At 44.7% G+C, this 7,900-nt stretch overlaps 1 pseudogene across 1 annotated transcript; it reads right to left on the bottom strand.

The window, feature by feature from the left end:
• Positions 1-898: 898 nt before the first annotated feature.
• LOC307064220 (archaemetzincin-2-like) lies at positions 899-2,249 on the bottom strand (annotated as a pseudogene). Its single transcript has 2 exons — positions 1,678-2,249; positions 899-1,340 (listed from the first exon to the last, which is right to left on the bottom strand). The product of its transcript is annotated as an archaemetzincin-2-like (transcript).
• Positions 2,250-7,900: the final 5,651 nt, after the last annotated feature.

Genomic DNA, 7,900 nt, shown 5'->3' with positions numbered 1-7,900 from the left:
AAATCTGTAGAGAAGGGATAAGACAAAAGAAAAGGAGTTTAGGCTTTTCGGGATGGCAAACTATGGGAAGGTAAATATATCAGAGGAAGCTAACAGAAGACGAGTGTATTTTATTTAGTAAGGTTTGGTTTCGTAGATTCCTCTTGATGCCATGTCTGGCCTGAGTCTAGAGTTGTCTCTGGTGATTGAGTCCAATGTTTGTTCTCCTCTTCCTGGCATGGAAGAGGGAGACAACTTTACAAATGAAAATTAATATCCTGCTTTTAGCCAGGTTGGGGAGGGCAGATAGCTTTTCTTCTGCATCTGCTGCTTTGTAATTGCCTTCAGCACAAAATAATCCTGTGCCAAAGTGGCATGTTTTGGGTGGTGTATTCTGGTCCCCTTCGTTGCTGACTCCGCCAGTTAAGTGACCTTCATCAGTTTACCCAGCCTCTCGAAGCCTCAGAGAGGCTTATAAAATGTGTTCAATAAGAGAGTATTTTCTTCACAGAGCTGTGATGAGGATTAAATGGAATATAGCACATAAACTCTTTTTTTAATGTGCAAGTATTTATTTTAAGTACTCCTAATTGAAGTTTCTAATTTTGGGAGAACAGCAAGGCATTTTATTATTCACTTTTTCCATTCTTTTTTTTCTTTTTTTATGAAGTATAACAGCAAAGTATTCAGTTATGTGTGTGTGTGTGTGTGTGTGTGTGTGTATATATATATATATTCTTTTTCAGATTCTTTTCCATTATAGCTTATCACAAGAGCACTCTTTCCATTCTTTAAAAGCTTCCACTGGTTTTGGCAAATTCACATTTTTTTTTTTTTGGCTCCACTGCTTGGCTTGGAGGATCTTAGTTCCCCGATGAGGGACTGAACCCTGGGCCCTCAGCTGTGAAAGCGTGGAGTTCTAACCACTGGACCACCAGGGAATTCCCAGCAAATTCCCATTATCCTCATGACTAAGTTTCAGAGTAATTCCAGGTGTGTCAGCAGATTCATCATCAATCCACTTTGTATCTTTCTGTATTATTGAAGCAAATAGCACTCTGCAACTTACATAAACAGATAGGGCAAAGGTTGAGGAGGCTCTGGCCAGCTTCTTCCAAGTGGTTGGAGCCTTGCATTAGGAAGGTCAAAGTCCAAATATGTGTCCAGTCTCATGGGTTAAAGTCTTATAGGACTGAAGCAACAAAATGCCACTTCAGAAGTGTAACAGCTATCAGAAACCGAAAAGCCACTTGGAAGATATTTTCTGCAGTGCTTCTTCACTTTGCCTTCACAGAGTGAGATATAAAATCACTGCCATACCTGGCAAAGCTGAATATCCCCACACCATCTGTCAAAGAGGCCTGTCCAGGGGCTTCCCTGGTGGCACAGTGGTTAAGAATCCGCCTGCCAAGGCAGGAGACATGAGTTTGAGCCCTGGTCTGGGAAGATCCCACATGCTGCGAAGCAGCTAGGCCCGCGAGCCACAACTACTGAGCCCGTGCACCACAACTACTGAAGCCCGTGTGCCTAGAGCCCATGCTTCACAACAAGAGAAGCCACCGCAATGAGAAACCCGCGCACCACAACGAAGAGTAGCCCCCGCTGGCCACAACTAGAGAAAGCCCGTGTGCAGCAACATAGACCCAGCACAGCCAAAAATAAAATAAAATAAATACATTTAAAAGAAAAAAAAGCAGCCTGTCCAAAGACAAAATTCCCGGAGTCTCTTGGGTAAAGATCAATCAATTGTTACCTCCACAGCACAGAAGGCATCTTCAGGTCCCTTCTCTTTTAAGAACTTCAGGATGTGTCCTGCATGACTTGTAGGTTTTGTGTGTTCTTATTGACTCTAAAGGAGCACCTCATTGCAGAGATAGGACCTGGTTCTAAGAGCTTTACTGTCAAGCCGTACAAAAATGCTTTACAGTAGCCCTTGAGCCATTTAATATATTCTTCACTGATAATTCTGGTGTTTCCTAGAGATCCAATGCACTGTAAATAAATACTGCATTTCTCAGGAGATGGTATCTTTTTGTAAGGGTCATTGGAAAAACTCTTGAAAGTCTTGGGGAGCCTCAGGATGGGAGGTGATCCAATCTGATTGCAAATGCAAAGTAATGGGTCCAAAGAGATCACTGTCTGGCCAGAAGTCTTCTTGCATCAAATGCTGTTACACCAGCATCTAACTTCTGCTACTGTGACACAAGTGCCGGGTTCTTTGAGATGACAGCTGTTTTTAGTGTCTGTTCAGAGTGTTGTACTGTTTGCATCTTTAGGGAGGAAGGCTCACACTGAAATTTTTACCTTTCAAGGACAGGCATGTCTGGGCCTGGTTGGAAAACAATTGTGTGGGGTGTCTTCGCCTCTCACCCTCGGCATCAACCACAGCCTGTCTCCCGTGGCAGTCCCCGAGCCCGTGCACATAACTCTTAGAACAGAGCCTAACATAGTTTGTTATTCTGAGGGGAAGGATGGTGCAGAAGGTAAGAGCATGGACTTTGGAGACATGTTGCCTGGCCTTGAATCTCAGCTCTGTCACTGTGTGATCTTGGGTATATTACTTAACCTCTCTGGTCCTCAGTTTCTTCACCTATAAAGTAGAAAGTATACTTCATAGGGTGTTAAGTTATTTTTAAAAATGAATGTATGTAAAGCACTTCAAAGAGGACCAGGAGTACAGGACACTTTGTGTAAGTTTTAGCCACTCGCATTATCCTGGGCTCAGGGAAGGGAAAGTGAGCCAGCAGCAGTGACAGGATGACAGATCTTCTCTGGCTGAAATCAGTGGTTAGGATGAAGCCCCCTGCTGTGAGTCAGGATCCCTAAATGTATTCCCACCCACTGTGCAGGATGACCTTGAGCCGTCCCTCTATCTCCCTGGTCTCGTTTCCCCTTCTGTAAAGTGTGACGGCTGGATGTGGAGGTCTCAGAGGTGCGGCCCTCGCATTCAACGAGTGGTACAGAAGCAGAGGCATGGACTAAAATGACAAAGCAGACATCCAGGGTGATCTTCTGGAGCACCTGAAGGTGGACCAGTGGGCAGGAATACTGCTGGCCTGGGGGCAGCCACCCATTCACACTGCAGGGAAAGGTTGGGTGCTCAGGTGAGGGACCTAATTTCTGCTTGGATTGGAAGAAATGAGAAACCCCATCCTCTTCCATCACCTGCCCACCCCAAACTCCTTGCCAGCATGGAGCAGTGTGGCAGTGACCACTCCTTCTTGATCTGACCCTTTAGTTTACTGCAGAAGTATAAAATATTCATGCTGAGAAAGGCCTGGGAAGCTTCAGGAAATGCTTCCCAGGGGTTTATCTGTGCCAGGGGCTGGAATTCAGGGAGAAAATGAGCTGCCTCTCCCTCCTGGAAGCAAGGCTGGGAGGAGCACGACACGGCTCTCGAGAGGACATGATGCCTCGAGAAGACAGTGAGCAGTAGTTCTCCAAAGGAGGGGCTTGGGGAAACCCGACGGAGGGTCACAGAGAGGGGCTGTGGCCCCTGGGAGAAGGGTCTTCTGAGCCCACATATCCATGCTGACCCGGAGGATCCAGGAGATGAGAGGGAGTTCTCGGCTGCCTCTGAAGGGATTAACCTGCCAGCTGAAAGAGGAGGAGGTGAGGATTAAGGGTCAGGTGTCACCAGCTTTCTTTGCTGGTGACCCCTTTGGGGAAGGGTCTTGGGCCAGGCCTTCCTAGGAGCAACCCTGTGGAATGGAATCCAGTTCGTGACTTTTACAACATGCCAAGGACAGGGCCAGGTGCTGGATATAAAACTCAAACTAAAATGCAGCCCCTGCCCTTTCCTCCGTTGAAAACATGGACACAGACTATTGAAATACAGATTAGCTCAGTGGTGAAAGACAACAAACCACACCGAACTAAAACGTCCAGCTACGGAGGAACATCCATATGGAGGAACACCAAGCAACTGTTGGAAAATGAGGCACTACCTCATTTACTCATCTGCAGAGATGTACAAGGACCATGAAGTGGAAAAAGCATTGGACACAACAGTTTGTAGAGCAGAGTCCCATCACGTAAAACCAAAAAAATATGCGTGTGGTGTGTGTGTGTGTGTGTGTGTGTGTGTGTGCGTGCGTGCGCACATGCACATACTTGCCTATGCATATAATATTTCTTGGAAAAATACTCAAGAAAATTAAAATGTCTGTCTCTGGGATGGCATTAGGCTGATGAGGGAAGAGGAGAAGTATTCTCACTTGTACCCTTTTTCATTGCTTGGATATTTTAATTATATACATATTATCTTAGTCTGTTTGAGCTGCTATAAGAGAACACCCTAGACTGGATGGCTTATAAACAACAGAAATTTATTTCCCACCATTCTGGAGGCTGGGAAGTCCAAAATGAAGGCACCAGCAGATTTGGCGTCTGGTGGAAGCCTGCTTCCTGGTTCATAAAGGACTGTCTTCTTGATGTGCCTTCACATGGCAGAAGGGGGGAAGGCAGCCCCCTGTGATCTCTTTTATTAAGGGCACTAATCCCATTCATGAAGGCTCCACCCTCCTGACATAATTACCTCCTAAAGACCCCACCTCCTAATGCCCTCACACTGGAGGTTAGGATTTCTACATGGGAATTTTTTTTTTTCTTTCTTTTTTTTTTTTTGCGGGACGCGGGCCTCTCACTGTCGTGGCCTCTCCCGTTGCAGAGCACAGGCTCTGGACGCGCAGGCTCAGCGGCCATGGCTCACGGGCCCAGCCGCTCTGCGGCATGTGGGATCTTCCCAGACCGGGGCACGAACCCGCGTCCCCTGCATTGGCAGGCGGACTCTCAACCACTGCGCCACCAGGGAAGCCCTCTACATGGGAATTTTGAGGGGACATATTCAGTCTATAACACATGTATTACTTTAATAATTTAAAAATGGTTTAAAAAGTTAAAGGAATGTAAATACAATCACAGAAATATACAGAGAGCACATTTTGGGGGTGCAGAAGTGGGATGCAGTGGAAGTACAAAGCTTTAGAAGAATTTTTCTATGAAATTGAAGGGGTTGGGTGAGAGCTTAAGGTGAAGAAGTTTTGGGGGGTTTTTCTATGATGTTGAAGAGGTCGGGCAGGCAATGAAGTTTTAAGAAGTCAGGGGAGGGGAGATGGAATAGCTAACCAACCCCGTCAAGTAAAAGAATTCTTGAAGGCCCCTAAAGCCACAACTGAATGAGAGCAGCAGATATTTGTAGAAGCATCAATATGCTGGGTTACAGTTAGAGTCATAGGTAAGGACCTGGAATGCTAGGGCTTTTCCCTTTAATCCTTACAACAGCCCTTAGACATAGGTAGCACTTTATTTTTTTAACAGATGAGGAAACTGAGGCACAGATAAGTAATTTGCTGGTGGGTGGTAAAACTGAGTACCCCACTCAAATATGACTTCAAAACACGTGCTTTTCCTAAAAAGCTCTACAGAGATGCATTGGAACCCTTCCTCTGACCATGTATATGCACAAATCCCCAATAAACAGTGACCTAGCCTCTGCTTCACCACCAGCACTACATGTTCAGGCAGAAGTTCTGATGCACAGAGAATTCTTCCTAATATCTCTTCTGACACCTGTGCTGCTGTCCTTTCCTTTCTTGCCTTAGTTCTACCTTCTGAAGCAGCTGCCCTCAGTATGAAAGATACCCATTGTAACCTGCCTGTATCTTCTCCAGAAAAATATCTCTACTTCTTTAAAATTTTGATATGACCTAATTTTCAAATGCTTCATCATCCTGGTCTCTCGTACACAATGTTCAACATACAACAAAATATTATTAGACATTCAAAGAAGGAAAATGTGAACCATAATTCAGAGAAAAATCAGTCGGTAGAAATAAACCTCGAGGTGACAGAGATGATGGAATTATTAAATGTACAAACCAAGGGTCCAATCAGGAGACAGAAAGCACAGAGTAATTTGAACAGAAAATGTTTCATGTAAAGAATTATTAACTATAACAGGAGAGTAACTATAAAGGAAAAAACGTTGGGTAGCACTCTAAAGAATACCCTAAGGCCGAGGGAGAAGGACCAAGGAAGAAACAACTTAGGAGGGAGATCTCTTCCCAAGATAGAGATCCAGACCTAATTTCAACCCACTCAAGGGTAGAAAACTTCTCTGGGTTGCGCAGGTCAGAGCTGGTCTACAGTTGGTGGGAAAGCAGAAAACACTTACTTCCAGGGTAGAGGGGGGCCAGAGTTTGATGGGTGCGGATACAGAGGGAGTCAAGGCCTCAGGAGCCAACTTAGCAGCAGGGCAGTGTGAGGCCTGGGTTGTATGGTGTCCATGTCAAGAGGGCCGTGGGAAGCAACCACCTGGGGTACAGGGCTGAGGCTAGTAGGTGGGTGCACAAGGGAGTTGAGGTGCTGGGAGCCAGTTGCTGGTAGGGCGGCCTCAGGCCTGGGATTCATGTTGTCTACATCAAGAAGACTATAGTGAGGAGTTACTTGGCTGGAGCCAGTCCTGCAAGCTTGCCGAGGAACTGTGTGCTTTGGACATGAGATTGGCAGACATGCAACAAGAGCAAACAAACAAAAACAGAAGCACTGGAACCAGGAGAAAACTCCCTCCTCCTGCAAAGTCCCTCCAGCTTCCTCTACTGGAGGAATTGATTTTTGACAAAGGATCCAAAGAAATTCAATAAGGAAAGGAAACTTTTTCAACATATTGTACTGAAACAACTGGATAAACATATGGGGGAGAATAAATTTACCACCACACACAAAAATTAATTTGAGCTGGTTTATGATCCGAAAGAGAAGAGGTTAAAATACAAAGCTTCAAGAAGAAAGCATAGGAGGACTTCCCTGGTGGAGCAGTGGTTAAGAATCCACCTGCCAATGCAGGGAACACAGCTTCGAGCCCTGGTCCAGGAAGATCCCACATGCTGCGGAGCAACTAAGCCCGTGCGCCACAACTACTGAGCCCGCATGCCACAACTACTGAAGCCCGCACCCTAGAGACCGTGCTCCGCAACAAGAGAAGCCACTGCAATGAGAAGCCTGCGCACTGCAGCGAAGAGTAACCCCCACTCGCCACAACTAGAGAAAGCCCGCGCACAGCAACAAAGACCCAATGCAGCCAATAAATAAATAAATAAATAAACAAATAAATATATAAAAGAAGAAAGCACAGGAGAAGCTCTTCATGATCTTGAGCTAGGCAAAGATTTTTTTAGACTGGACTCAGAAAGCAATAACCATAACGATTGATAAATTGGACTTCATTAGAATTTAAAACACCTGTTCATCAGAAGACACCATTAAGAAAATGAAAAGGCGGAACTTCCCTGGTGGTCCAGTGGTTGGTACTCTGAGCTCCCAATGCAGGGAGTGCAGGTTCAATTACTGGTCGAGGAATTAGGACTCCACGTGCCACACAGCACAGCCAGAAAACAAAAAAAGAAAAGAAGAGAAAAAGGCAAGCCACGGGCTAGGATATGTCTAGATCCTACTCTATGTTTGTAACTCATATTCTGCAAAGGATTTGTATCCAGATTATATAAAAATTTACACATCAATTAAAAAACAATAAATAGTGAAAGAACTTGAACTAACACTTCACAAAGAGAGATATACAAATGGCCATGAGCAGATGAAAAGCTACGTTGCATCATTAGTCATCAGAGAAATGCAAATTAAAACCAAATGATGTCTATCATTTCACCACTAGAATGACTAAAACTTAAAAGACTGACAGTAACACTTGTTAGCAAAGATGTAGAGCAACTGGAATTCTCATAACTGCTCATGGGAATGTAAAATGGTATAACCACTTTGGAAAACAGCTTGGAAGTTTCTCATACAGTTAAACATATACCTACTCTATGATCCAACAATTCCACTCCTAGGGATTTACCCAAGATAAATGAAATTTATCCAAATTTACTTACTTGTTTGTTTATTTATTTAGCTGCGCCAG

The sequence above is a fragment of the Hyperoodon ampullatus genome (genome assembly GCF_949752795.1).
Source record: "Hyperoodon ampullatus genome assembly, chromosome: 15".
Classification (NCBI taxonomy): domain Eukaryota; kingdom Metazoa; phylum Chordata; class Mammalia; order Artiodactyla; family Ziphiidae; genus Hyperoodon; species Hyperoodon ampullatus.
This window is presented reverse-complemented; position numbering and strand designations above follow the sequence as displayed.